Source organism: Nycticebus coucang, chromosome X, assembly GCF_027406575.1.
Source record: "Nycticebus coucang isolate mNycCou1 chromosome X, mNycCou1.pri, whole genome shotgun sequence".
Lineage (NCBI taxonomy): Eukaryota > Metazoa > Chordata > Mammalia > Primates > Lorisidae > Nycticebus > Nycticebus coucang.
Window position 1 is genome coordinate 54,435,295 of NC_069804.1, and position 14,288 is coordinate 54,449,582.

Consider the following 14,288-nt stretch of genomic DNA (forward strand, 5'->3'; position numbering starts at 1 on the left):
CATTTCTCTCTGTCATTATTAATGTGAAGGGCTGAAGTTGCATCAAGTTCTCATCTGCTTCTTTCACACTTATAGCAGGGACTCTTCCCAGGTGGGAGGTAGGGACTTCAAGGTAAAGTGCCACCTGCCCAAAGTAAAGGCAAGTGTGGTGAGGGCCCAATTATCCCGTTAAAGCTAAGTGTAATTCTTGTTTTGTTTTGCAGTTTTTGGTTGGGGCTGGGTTTGGATCCGCTACCTCTGGCATGTGGGGCTGGCACCCTACTCCTTTGAGCCACAGGCACCACCCCTTGTTATTTTTTTTCAAGACAGGGACAGACAAGGTCAAGCTTTGTTGCCCAAAGTAGAGTGCAGTGGCAATTTTTATTTAATTTTTAGTAGAGATGGTGTGTCACTATTGCCCAGGCTGGTCTTGAACTACTGGGCTCAAGAAATCCTCCCACCTTGATCTCACAAAGTGCTAGGATAGGGAGGAGCCACCGTGCCCTGCCAGTTCTTGCTCAGAGTTTCACCAGATGCGCTCTTACCTTCTTAATTGTTTCCTCCTGTTTGTTTTGGCTTGTGGTTCCCTTCACTCTTATAATCTCATCTAAGCTGTTTTCTGTTTTTCAGGAATTTTTTTTTTTTTTTTGAGACAGAGTCTCACTTTGTCACTCTGGGTAGAGTGCTTTGGCGTCACAGCTCACAGCAACCTCAAAGTCTTAGGCTTAAGCGATTCTCTTGCCTTAGCCGCCCAAGTAGCTGGGACTATAGGCGCCCGCTATTTTTTTGTTGTAGTTGTCATTGTTGATTAGCAGGACTGGGCTGGGTTTGAACCCGCCAGCCCCAGTGTGTGTGACCAGCGCCCTAACCCCTGAGCTATGGGTGCCAAGCCTATTTTGCAGGAATTTCTGAAAATTCTGGTCCCCAGATGTCAGCATTTCTTGTCCCAGTATTTTCTGAAAAAAATTCTCTTATTTCAGTGGATTGGTGAAATGGTAGACAAACTTGTTTTGCCCAGTCATCTCAGAGTAGTCTTTAAGGGTGTTTTTTACACATTCCTAGTAGCCAAACTCAGTGGCTCAAGCCTGTAATCCTAGCACTCTGGGAGACCAAGGCAAGGCAGATGGATTACTTGAGCTCAGGAGTTCAAGACCAGCCTAAGCAACAGCAAGACCCCATCTGTACCAGAAATAGAAAAACTAGCTGGGCTTTATGGCGGGTACCTGTAGTCCCAGCTATTCGGGAGGCTAAGAGAAGAGGATAGCTTGAGCCCAGGAGTTTGAAGTTGCTGTGAGCTATGATGGCACAGCACTCTACCCAAGGTAACTAAGTGAGACCCTGTCTCAAAAAATAAATAAAATAAACATTCCTGGTAGATAAAATTGTTTTGGTTTTATTGTATTGTATTCACTTGTCATTTTACTATGGGGGGAGGGCAGCTTATCAAGATTGTATTTGTGGCCTAATACACGGTAATATTTTTTAATGTTCATGTGTATTATAGAGAAGGTATAGGAAAATTTTTCACTTTCTTAATGCAGCAACCTTTTTGGCACCAGGGACCAGTTTCATGAAAGACAGTTTTTCCACACCCTGGGGTAGAGGGCAGGAATGAGATTCTAATAAGGAGCGTGTGACCTAGATCCCTCACATACCTAGTTTACAGTAGGGTTCAAGCTCCTATGAGACTCTATTGTTGCTGCTGATGTGACAGGAGGCAGGTGGTGATGAAATTTTGCTTGCTGGCCCACCACTAATTTCCCGCTGTGCAGCCTGGATCCTAACAGGCCAGTACCAGTCTATGGCCTAGGGGTTGGGGACTGTAGAGTGAATGAATAATTTTTGCAGTTTCATCTTAAAGGCACGAGTAGCTGCTGCCAGCCAATCTGTGTGTGGTGCTGGAGGGAAATCTGGCTGATTCAGATGCTACAAATGAACTTTTCACCCACCTGATGATTACCCTAAGGCCTGTGTCTGCTCTTATCTCTTTGCATGTTTTTGAGTCCGGGTTTGGAATTTTTCAGGGGCTTTGTTACAAAAATAGCAATTCTCTACAGTAATTTTTTTTTTTTTTCTGGAGACAGAGTCTTACTTTGTCCTCCTCGGTAGAGTGCTGTGGCATCACAGCTCACAGCAACCTCAAACTCTTGGGCTCAAATGACCCTCTTGCCTCAGCCTCCAGAGTAGCCGGGACCATAGGTACCCGCCACAACACCCGGCTATTTTTTTAGAGACAGGGTCTTGCTCTTTCTCAGGCTGGTCTCAACCTCCTGAGCACAAGAGATCCACCCACCTTGGCTTCCCAGAGTACTACGATTATGGGCATGAGCCACGGTGCCCAGCCTGCCTACAGTGATTTAAGCTGTAATTTTGCCTCCTTGGACTTCTCTATTAGTCTGATCTCACCTATTTTCTATCTATGAAGAGTGCCTCAGTATTTCTGGTGGCCCACAAACACCTTTTCTTGTTTTCCTGTACTGTTACGAATTTATTGTATTGTATTCGCATAATAAATTCTTTTTTAAAGAATTTTAAAAGAATTTAAAAATTTCTTTTTAAAAGAATTTATCCTTGAAAACACTTTCCTTCCAAGTTCAGTGGGTTGTTGGGTGGGACATGGGTTTTATCTGCCATCTTGCTCCAATTGTCTGGTTTTTTATGTATTTTTGTCACTATACAGATGTGATTTTTCTCCATTTTTTTCTTTTCTGTTCTTTCTTTCTTCTTCTTTTTCTTTTTTTTTTTTGAGACAGAGCCTCAAGCTGTCGCCCTGGGTAGAGTGCTGTGGTATCACAGCTCACAGCAACATCCAACTCCGGGACTCAAGCCATTCTCCTGCCTCCACCTCCCAAGTAGCTGGGACTACAGGCGCCCGCCACAATGCCTGGCTACTTTTTGGTTGCAGCCGTCATTGTTGTTTGGCGGGCCCAGGCTGGATTCCAACCCACCAGCTCAGGTGTATGTGGCTGGCACCTTAGCCGCTTGAGCCACAGTCGCCGAGCCTCTCCATTTTTTTTCTAAATGGTTATTGCTAGCATGTAGAAAACCCACTAATTATTAGATATAATATTTTGTAACCTGGTTGTGTGCAGCTTCCCCTCCATTTTGGTGCTGGACTCAATCTGTTTTATTCTCCAAGAGAAAATTCACTTCACAAGGCGATAGTTATAAAAGGATAATTTATGGAAGATTTCATAGGAGAAACTGATGGAGGGGAGAGAAGTATATAGTTTACAGAGCTGAGCAGTTTTCTACAAAAATCACCCAAACTGCCTTTTTTCTGCAAACATATCCCCAAGAAACTATGCATAGTTTACAGTAGGCTTCGAGGTCCTAAGAAAATCTACAGCCACCAATGATATGACTGTACGGAAAGGAGGAAGGAAAGGAAATTTATGTGCCTGGCTCTCACTCCTGGTTCCTTTTCTTTTGATCAGAGTTTACCCAAAAGGCATCAAATCCTCCACACTCTAGATTGAATCATCTGCCCCTCTGGCAGCTGTCTGGGAAACCAGATCCCACACTTTGAGTTGTAGAGTTTTAAACATTCCAAAATTGGTAGAAGGAACCACAATATCCAGGTATGCAGCCCATTGGCCTGACTATACGGCAGCAGCCAAAGGTGGAAACTAAATACTCCCAGGCAAGTCCTAAGTTCACCTGGTAATTAAAGTAGCCATCTGTGCTGGTTAATTGCCTTTATCTAGGAAAAAATAAAACTCTATCTCTGTGACAAGCAGGTATTTACAGCTTGGAGCAAGGCACCTAGGCTAAACTCCTCTTCACTAGCTTCCTTGATGTTCACATTTCAAAGACTTGGCTCTAAGGGCTTTATGAATGACATTCCTGGGTTATAGGCTGACCAGAGGCTGAAGAATCAAAGGGAGGATTTACAAATACAAGTTTTCTCAACGAAATGCCTAAAAAAAGCAAAGTGTGGAAAAGTCTCTTTCCCTTTTGGCAACAGAAAAAAATTCAACTTTATGTTAATTTACCTTAGAATTTTCCCTTTTTGTTACTCTTTTACAGTAACACCACAAATTCCTAGTTATCTCCATTGCTGTTTCTTTCTTTCTCTGAGTAGTTCACAGCTTTCTAAACTTCTAACAAGTCTATAGTAAGATGCAAAGCAAAGAAAGCAATTATCAGAATTACAATAGAATGAATTTTTTAGTTCATTATAATACTTACCTTGGGGTAGAGCTTTAAACATATTATACCAATGGTGAATGGTGCCAAAGTCAAAATAAAAAAATACACAGCCAAGCACTGTGGCTCACACTTGTTTTTTTTGTTTGTTTGTTTGTTTGTTTTTCAGTCTCCATAGAGACCGTCAAAAATTGCCAGTGCCGACTATATTGCAAGTCGTCACGGCGGGGTATTGGGAAAAGTTTTCAATTAGCAATAATCGCGCCTCGGATAAACCTCATTGGCGACGATACTGCCACTGCACAAAGCTACTCACACTTGTAATCCTAGAATTTTGGGAGGCCAAGGCCAGTGGATTGCTTGAGCTCATGAGTTCGATACCAGCCTGAGCAAGAGTGAGACCCCTGTCTCTACTAAAAAATAGAAAGGTTAGCAGGGCAGGCATTGTGAGCACCTGTAGTCTCACCTACTCAGGAGGCTGAGGCAGGAGGATCACTTGAGCCTGGGAGTCTGAGGTTGCTGTGAGCTAGACTGTTGCCACAGCACTCTAGCCTGAGCAACAGAATGAAACTCTGTCTCAATCAATCAATCAATAAAATACAGAGATGAATCTCTAAATTAAACTTTTTTCTTTTGGAATCACAGACTTACAATTCAGGGCATACATGCATACAAACCAGGGTGGTCTTCAGTAGTCCGAAGAACAAAGATAAGGTTGGAAATTTTATTAGAAAGATAAATGTTATGTTGTGTTGGGTTTGTTTTTTTTTTTACAGTTTTTGGCCAGGGTCAGGTTTGAACCCGCCTGTGGGGCCAGCGCCCTACTCCTTGAGCCACAGGCGCTGCCTGTTATGTAGTGTTTTAAAAAGATGCTCTTTGGCACTAGAGAGGCTCTTGGGAGTTGGCAAACTGTGACTGGTGAGTTCTGCCAGTAGGTAAAACTAGTCTTAAAGTCATCGCAGTTTGGCTGGGCATGGTTGCTCACGCCTGTAATCCTAGCACTCTGGGAGGCCAAGGCGGGTGCATTGCTTGAGCTCAGGAGTTCTTAACCAGCCTGAGCCAGAATTGGACCCCAGGCATTGAGGTGGGCACCTGTAGTCCCAGATACTTGGGAGGCTGAAGCAAGATGATCACTTGACTCCAGGAGTTTGAGGTTACTATGAGCTATGATGCCACGGCACTCTACCCAGAGCAATAAAGTGAGATTCTGTCTCAAAAAAAAAAAAAAGTCATTGCAGGTCATTTCAGCACTTACTATGTAAAACTGGCCTTAGACTTACAGCAGGCCACTTCAGCCCCAGTCTTACAGAAAATTGAATTCTTGGAGCAGGTGCTGTGTGTCCCAAGTGCTTTTTCCTCACGGCTCCTCAACTCTGATGTAGTTGGGTATGATGAGAATGATCCATTTCCTATAATCATCTTTCACAGTGATTCAAGCAGATTCCTACTGAGCAATGCACAAAAATTCTCCATCATACATTATTTTTTTTTTTTGAGACAAAGTCTCACTTTGTCACCCTCAGTAGAGTGCCATGGCGTCATAGCTCACAGCAACCTCAAACTCTTGGGTTCAAGAGGGCCTCTTGCCTCAGCCTCCCGACTAGTGGACTACAGGCACCCATCACCATGCCCAGCTATTTTTCAAGACGGGGTCTCGCTCTGGCTCAGGCTGGTCTCGAACCCGTGAGCTCAGGTAATCCACCCACCTCAGCCTCCCAGAGTGCTAGAATTACAAGCGTGAGCCACTGCGTTCAGCCTGATCATACATTAATTTTACTGCTGTGTTGTCTTTATTTCTTGTGCTCTCTGACAAAAGACTCCCTCTTTTGACCAAACTTGAGTCAGGTTCCTCTGAGCCCTTCTTTCTAACTAGGCTCTGACCATGGGTTCTGTCCTTGGTCCCATGCCTTTGCCTGTTCAGTCAGTTTTAGCAAAAATCTTGTCAAGTCACTCTAGACAGAATCCCCCTACGTCTGATGTTTCTCTTAGTCATTTCCAATCCACTGTCCCCCACCTTGCTGCTAATCTATAAATCCCCATTTGTCTTTGTTTGTGGTGGAGTCTATCCCTACATCCAGGGCTGGGGAACCTTTTCATGTTGGAAAGCTACATTAATTTAGCTGTAATCAAATAAGGCTTCCTTCAAGAAACTTCAATTAAGGCTCAGTGCCTGTAGCTCAAGTGGCTAAGGCACCAGCCACATGCACCAGACCTGGCGGGTTCGAATCCATCCTGGGCCTGCCAAACAATAATGATAACTACAACCAAGAAATAGCTGGGCACTGTGGCCGGCATCTGTAGTCCCAGTTACTTGGGAGGCTGAGGCAAGAGAGTCACTTAAGCCCAGGAATTGGGGGTTGCTGTGAGCTGGGATGCCACAGCACTCTATCCAGGGTGATAGCTTGAGGCTCTGTCTCAAAAAAAAAGAAAGAAACTTCAATTAAGCTCAGCGCCTACAGCTCAGCAACTAGAGTGACAGCTACATACATCAAAGCTGGCAGGTTCGAATCCAGCCCAGGCCTCCCAAACAACAATGACAACTGCAACCAAAAAATAGCTGGGCATTGTGGCAGGCACCTGTATGTAGTCCCAGCTACTTGGGAGGCTGAGGCAAGAGGATAGCTTGAGTCCAAGAGTTTAAAGTTGCTGTGAGCTATGATGCCACAACACTCCACCAAGAGGGACAAAGTAAGATTCTGTCTAAAAAATAAATTAATTACATAAATTATATATATATATATATTAGCTTTAGCACAGAGATTTTTTTTTGTGAATGCAAAATAGAATGAAAAGAAAATAAGAGCCTCTGGATCTGTTAATACTTTTTGGTTTTTTTTTTTTATTAAATCATAGCTGTGTACATTAATGTGATCATGGGGCACCATACACTAGTTTCATAGACCGTTTGACACATTTTCATCACACTGGTTAACATAGCCTTCCTGGCATTTTCTTAGTTATTGTGCTAAGACATTTACATTCCACATTTACTAAGTTTCACATATACCCTTGTAAGATGCACCGCAGGTGTAATCCCACCAATCCCCCTCCCTCTGCCCACCTCCCCCCTCCCTCCCCTCCCTTTCCCCTTTCCCCCTGTTCTTAGGTTGTAACTGGGTTATAGCTTTCATGTGAGAGCCCCAAATTAGTTTCATAGTAGGGCTGAGTACATTGGATACTTTTTCTTCCATTCTTGAGATACTTTACTAAGAAGAATATGTTCCAGCTCCATCCATGTAAACATGAAAGAGGTAAAGTCTCCATCTTTCTTTAAGGCTGCATAATATTCCATGGTGTACATATACCACAATTTATTAATCCATTCGTGGATCGATGGGCACTTGAGCTTTTTCCATGATTTAGCAATTATGAATAGAGCTGCAATAAACATTCTGGTACAAATATCTTTGTTATAATGTGATTTTTGGTCTTCTGGGTATATGCCTAGTAGAGGAATTATAGGATTGAATGGCAGATCTATTTTTAGATCTCTAAGTGTTCTCCATATATCTTTCCAAAAGGAATGTATTAATCTGCATTCCCACCAGCAGTGTAGAAGTGTTCCCTTTTCTCCACATCCACGCCAACATCTCTGGTCTTGGGATTTTGTGATACAGGCTAATCTTACTGGAGTTAGATGATATCTCAAAGTAGTTTTTGTATCTGTGCAACAAATCCTTCATGTTTTCCTGTCATGGAAGGTGAACCATCAGTACATACACTCACTAAATTTATCAAATTCAGTCCTATTTCATGCCATTTATCTTAAAAGTTGTTGAAAATATCTATTTCCCATGTTCTGTTCACAAAAGCACCCAAAGCAAATAACTCTTTGTAACAAAGAAAATCTTTTGTTATGACCCAAGTGAAATATAAAACCTGCACTGAGTCATCCATGAGCAGCGCCTGTGGCTCAGTGAGTAGGGTGCTGGCCCCACATATATCGAGGGTGGCGGGTTCGAACCCTGTCCTGGCCAAACTGCAACAAAAAAATAAGCATTGTGGCAGGCGCCTGTAGTCCCAGCTACTCAGGAAGCTGAGGCAAGAGGATCGCCTAACCCCAAGAGCTGGAGGTTGCTGTCAGCTGTGATGCCACAGCACCCTACCGAGGGTGACAAAGTGAGACTCTGTCTCTAAAAAAAAAACCTGCACTGAGTCATCCAAAGCAATTGAATTTTTTTTTCTGTTTGAAATATTGCATGAAGTTGTTCAGCTAAGTTGAAGGCTAATTCATCCTGCCAATCAGTTATGGTTCTCCTTGAAAGAGGCAGTTGTTCGCACACCAAAACGTTGGGGTCCAAGCATCCTACAACTCCAACAATGCACTCTTTCACAATTTCTACATCACTGAATGACTTCCTTTTTTCCCCCCAAATATATAAGCTACTTTATAAGTTGCTTCAGTGGCTTTTTTCCAGGTCTCATTGCTACTTGAAAGAATTGTCTTTGTTTTTGCTTTTCATCTTTTAATTTTTGCAATACTACCTTCCGTGCCTCTCTCTATAATTTAAAATATTTGTGATCTTTATGAGTGTTAGACTGCTGATGAGCACTGAATTTCTTGAATATTATACTGTAGTATCTCAAAGCAACCAAATCATCTTATCTTTAGCAAAAACAGCAATCCCCAGTCCTCATTCTCCCTTCAGCACTATCTTGGTCTTCTTTGACATGATGGGCTGTTAAGCAGACAGAATTTAAAAAATACTGTCAACCTGGCTGGGCGTGGTGTCTCACACCTGTAATCCTAGCACTCTGGGAGGCCAAGGCAGGTGGGTTGCTTGAGTTCACGAGTTTGAGACCAGCCTGAGCAAAAGCGATACCCTGTCTTTACTAAAAATAGAAAATCTGGGCTCGGCACCTGTAGCACAGGGTTACTGGGCCAGCCACATACACTGAAGCTGGCAGGTTCAAACCCGGCCCAAGCCAGCTAAACAACAATGACAACTGCAACAAAAAATAGCCGGGCATTGTGGCAGGTGCCTGTAGTCCCAGCTACTTGGGAGGCTGAGGCAAGATAAATCGCTTAAGCCCAAGAGTTTGAGGTTTCTGTGAGCTGTGATTCCACGGCACTCTACCACTCTCCAAGGGGGGGTGGGGAAGAGAAGGGAAGGGAAGGGGAGGGAAGGGGAGGGGAGGGAAGGGAAGGGAAGGGAAGGGAAGGGAAGGGAAAGGAAGGGAAATCTGAGGCAAGAGGATCACTTGAGCCCAAGAGTTGGAGGTTACTGTGAGCTATGATGCTACCGCACTCTACCCAGGGAGACAGCTTGAAACTTTGTCTCAATAATAATAATAATAATAATAATGTTATAATTGTGCCAGTCTGGGAGGATTATTTCTTTTCTTTTCTTTTTCTTTTTCTTTTTTTTTTTTTTTTTGAGACGGAGTCTCACTATGTCGCCCTCGGTAGAGTGCTGTAGCATCACAGCTCACAGCAACCTCAAACTCTTGGGCTTAAGGGATTCTCTTTGCCTCAGCCTCCCAAGTAGCTGGGACTACAGGCACCCACCACAATGCCCGGCTATGGGAGGATTATTTCATTAAAACGTATTTTATTCTTTGGTATTTTAAAGAAAATAAAATTAAAATATAACAGGCGGCTCAGTGCCTGTGGCTCATGTGGCTAAGGCGCCAGCCACATACACTTGAGCTGGCGGGTTTGAATCCAGCCCAGGTGGGTTTGAATCCAGCCCAGGCCCACCAAACAACAATGACAGCTGCAACCAAAAAACAGCCGGGCGTTGTGGCAAGCGCCTGTAGTGCCAGCTACTTGGGAGACAGAGGCAGGAGAATCGCTTGAGTCCAGGAGTTGGAGGTTGCTGTGAGCTGTGATACCACAGCACTCTACCCAGGGCAACAGCTTGAGGCTCTGTCTCAAAAATATATACATATAAAAGGCAAACAAAATGTATTAATAAAAATAAAAAGATTTGGCCCGGCACAGTGGCTCGCACCTGCAATCCTAGCACTCTGGGAGGCTGAGGCAGATGGATAGCTTGACCTCACAGATTCGAGACCAGCCTGAGCAAAAAGCAAGACCCTCGTCTCTACTACAAATAGAAAAACTGAGGCAAGAGGATCACTTGAGCCCAAGAGTTGGAGGTTGCTGTGAGCTATGATGCTATGGCACTCTACCTAGGGTGACAGCTTGAGACTCTGTCTCAAAAAAATAAATAAAAGGATTTGTTCTGTAAAATTTGGATTCAGACAAAAAGCTGCACTTAAGGACCTAGACGGCCACAGGTTCCCCACCCCTCTCGCACTGCAAGATCCCATTGCATTGGTCCCTATACTTATCACACTAGCACCCCCTTTGAGTAAAGTTTCTTTCCTGTAACACTTTGGAGTTATTACAATATAGTGTCCCCTTGCCTCCAGTTTGGTGTTTGAGAGATCTGATGTCAGTTTAATCTTTCTTCCTTTTTAATTAACCTACTATTTCTCTCAGGAAGTTTTAAAAATAATTTGTCTTTGTCTTTCATAATCTTAAATTTCACTGTGTCGAGGGTGTGTATGTTTATGTGTCTGTGTGTGTGTTTCTCTTATCCTTCCCAGAATACTATGAGCGTTTTAAATCTAAAGTCATTTGTCTGTGGTGCATTTTACAAGGGTACATGTTAAATTTACTAAGTGTAGAGTATAAATGTCTTAACACAATAACTAAAAAAATAAATAAATAAATCTGAGTTATTCTCACTCATTATTTAAGTATTCCTTCCTATTTACTATATCCTTTTCTTATGAGGCTACTATTTCCTATGTGTGTGTGAGAGAGAGAGAGAGAGACAGAGTCCCACTATGTTATCCTCAGTAGAGTGCCATGACGTCACAGTTCACATCAACCTCAAACTCTTGAGCTTAAGCGATTCTCTTGCCTCAGCCTCCCAAGTAGCTGGGACTACAGGCACCCTCCACAACGTCCAGCTATTTTTTGTTGTTGTTGTTGCAGTTGTTATTGTTGTTTAGGTGGCCCGGGCCAGGTTCGAACCCGCCAGCCTAGGTGCATGTGGCTGGTGCCATAACCACTGTGCTATAAGCACTGAGCCTTATGAGGCTACTATTAATGGGTTTTGACATGTATACTTCTATCCTCCCTGTTAATTAACTTTTCTTTCATTTACTCCATTTCTATCCATTCCTGACTACTTGTTTTGTTTTGTTTTGGTTTTTTGAGACAGAATGTCACTCTGTCACCCAGGCCAAAGTGCAATTGCATCATCATAGCTCACTGCAACCTCAACCTCCTGGGTTCAAACGATCCTCCTGCCTCAGCCTCACATGTAACTGGAACTACAGGGGGGCACCACCATGCCTGGCTAAGTTTTTGTTTTGGGTAGAGATGGGGTCTCACTCTTGCTCAGGCTGGTCTCAAATTCCTAAACTCAGGTGATCTGAGGGCCTAGGTTACCTTGGCCTCCCAGAGTGCTAAGGTTACAAGGCATGAGCAACCAGGTCTGGCTCATTCCTGACAACTTTTATGTAAGTTCTTTAGGCTCTTTTCTTCATCCCAGTAATAGATTTTTCAACCATATCCATTTTAATATACATTTAAATGATTTATTTCAGCAGTTAATTGTTTTCAGATGCAATATCCAACAGTTCTTGTATGTAACTGTCTGTTCTTGAGAAGATATATAAGCCTGGATACTTCATGTGAGTTGAAGGGTTTGGACATTGGTATGTAGAGAGTCTCATGGGTAGGGAGTCTCTAGAGCTGAGCTGAGCCTATTGTTTTTTCCCTTCCCTAGCCTGTGATCTGCTAGGGAAGGGCTCCAGGACTTCTGCCTAAGCCTTCAGGCAAGAGTCTGGAGATCTAGGAGTGAGAGATACTTGTAATTGCCTAGCCCAGAGGCCACAAGGAAAAGTAGGAAAGGAATTCTCAATTACTGGCCAGCCTTGATGTGACTATACTTTTTCTATGAGATTTCCAACCCTACCACGCCTTAGTGGTACCATGCCACCTTGGGCTATCACTGGGCCAGTTCTGCAAAGTTTCTGTCTTGTGGTATTTACAGGATAGGTAATGAGCCTTCCAGAAATGGGAGGAGAGGATAGGAAAGAATGCAATCAGGAAAGCTCCACCTCAACTGATCCTCCATCTGGGGCATCTAACATTTTCCCACTCTAGGCCATCTCATCCCCCTAGTAGGGACAGAAGGATCAGAAATTTTGGTGCTGGGAACTATTTTGAAGTCCAGCTACCTCTTGGATTTTTGCGGGGTGTGGGTGTTGTTGTTTAGAGACAGAATCTCACTTTATCACCCTGGGTAGAGTGTCATAGCTCACAGCAACCTCCAATTCCTGGGCTTAGGCAATTCTCCTGCTTCAGCCTCCCGAGTAGCTGGGACTACAGGTGCCCGCTACAATGCCTGGCTATTTTTTTGTTGCAGTTTGGCCGAGGCTGGGCTTGAACCCACCACCCTCGGTATATGGGGTTGGCGCCCTACCCACCGAGCCACAGACACCACACTGTTGTTTGGTATTTTTTATTTTTTATTTGAGACAGAGTCTCACTTTGTTGCCCTCAATAGAGTGCAGTAGTGTCATAGCTCACAGCAACCTCAAACTGAAGTGATCCTCTTGCCTCAGCCTCCCAAGTAGCTGGGACCACAAGTGCCCGCCACAATGCCAACTCTTTTTAGAGATGGGGGTCTTACTCTTGCTCAGGCTGGTCTCAAACTCCTGAGCTCAAGCAAGCCTTGGCCTCCCAGAGTGCTAGGATTACAGGCATGAACCACTGTACCTGGCCTCAAAGTCCAACTACCTCTTCACCTCTTCTGTGGCAAAATGGGTTTGGGAGAGAAGCCAACAGCTATTTCTAGTTCACCATCTTCATCTGCCTTTACATTTTAATAGTCATTTTAAGTCATTACTAAAAACAGTAACTATACACAGCACTTACCACATCCAGGTACTGTTGTAAGTGTTTACACATTTTAACCCATTTAATCGTAGCAGTCAAATGAATTATTTAGCGTAGTCATCCCCAGTTTACTCTTGAGTAGACTGGGACACACACAGGTAATGTGACTTACACAAGGTCACACAGCTAGCAAGATGGGAAGCCAGAACTCAATCCACCTGACTCCAGAGTTTGCGCTCCAAAAAGCTAGGGCATTTAATTATTCTGCCGTTCATTAGCATCTGTATCTGTCCCTTGAACAACAGAACTTCCCTTTTCTTTCCTATCTCTCCTCCCAACTTCCATGTTTATATTATCTAGAATTTTAGTTCAAGACTATAATTTTTTTAATTTACAACCAAAACTAATTTAGTCATTTCAATAAACTCTACTATGGTTCCCCTCACTGTTGTTCATTGGAATCTCCTGTGTCCTCTTAAGTATACTTTTTTTCTTCTTGTAGGACTTTATACCCTAAGAATTATTTCAGGAAAGGGTATGTGTGTCATGAATTTTTTTAAATATTTTTGGTCTCATTCTGGATTAGGCTGGCTGGGTATAGCACTCTAGGTTCAGGGATTTCTCATCAGCTCTTTGAAAAGCTTCTCCAGTGTATTCTTTCTTCTTTCTTTTCTTTCTGGCACATTTCAGAATTTTATCTTCATCCTAGAAATTTTATTCCTGGATGTGTGTATGTGTGCGTGCATCCATGTGCTCACATGTGTACTAATCAAGCTCAAAACTGGGTGTGGCTCCTTTCAGGGTGAAAATTCCATGTCTTTCTTCAGTTCAGAAAATTATTTAGAATGTTATTTCTTCAAGTAATACTTTCTCTCCAGTCTTTCTATTCCTTATGCCCAGAACTCCTATCATATGAACGCTGAAAATTCTGAGATCTGTCATCTATTTCTTTCTTTCTGGGTTTTTTTTTTTTAGGCAGAGTCTTAACTCAGTTGCCCTGGATTTGAGTGCTGTGGCGTCATAGCTCTCAGCAACCTCTTGGGCTTGAGCAATCCACTTGCCTCAGCCTCCCAGAGTGCTAGGATTACAGGTGTGAGCCACTGTGTCCTGCCTGGTGGTACTTTTTGTTAAATGTGAAGACTTACCTTCTTAAGGTCAAGCACTGGAATTTCCAGTTACCCATATTATTAAAAAGCAGGCTTGGCTCGTTGCCCGTAGCACAGTGGTTATATAGCACCAGTCACATACACTGAGGCTGGCGGGTTTGAACCCCCCTGGGCCAGCTAAAAAATGACAT

At 43.3% G+C, this 14,288-nt stretch overlaps 1 non-coding gene across 1 annotated transcript; it reads right to left on the reverse strand.

Moving 5' to 3' along the window:
• Positions 1-4,297: 4,297 nt before the first annotated feature.
• On the reverse strand, positions 4,298-4,438 carry LOC128578585 (U4 spliceosomal RNA). The gene has a single exon (XR_008377737.1). It is a non-coding gene; the product is annotated as a U4 spliceosomal RNA (small nuclear RNA).
• Positions 4,439-14,288: the final 9,850 nt, after the last annotated feature.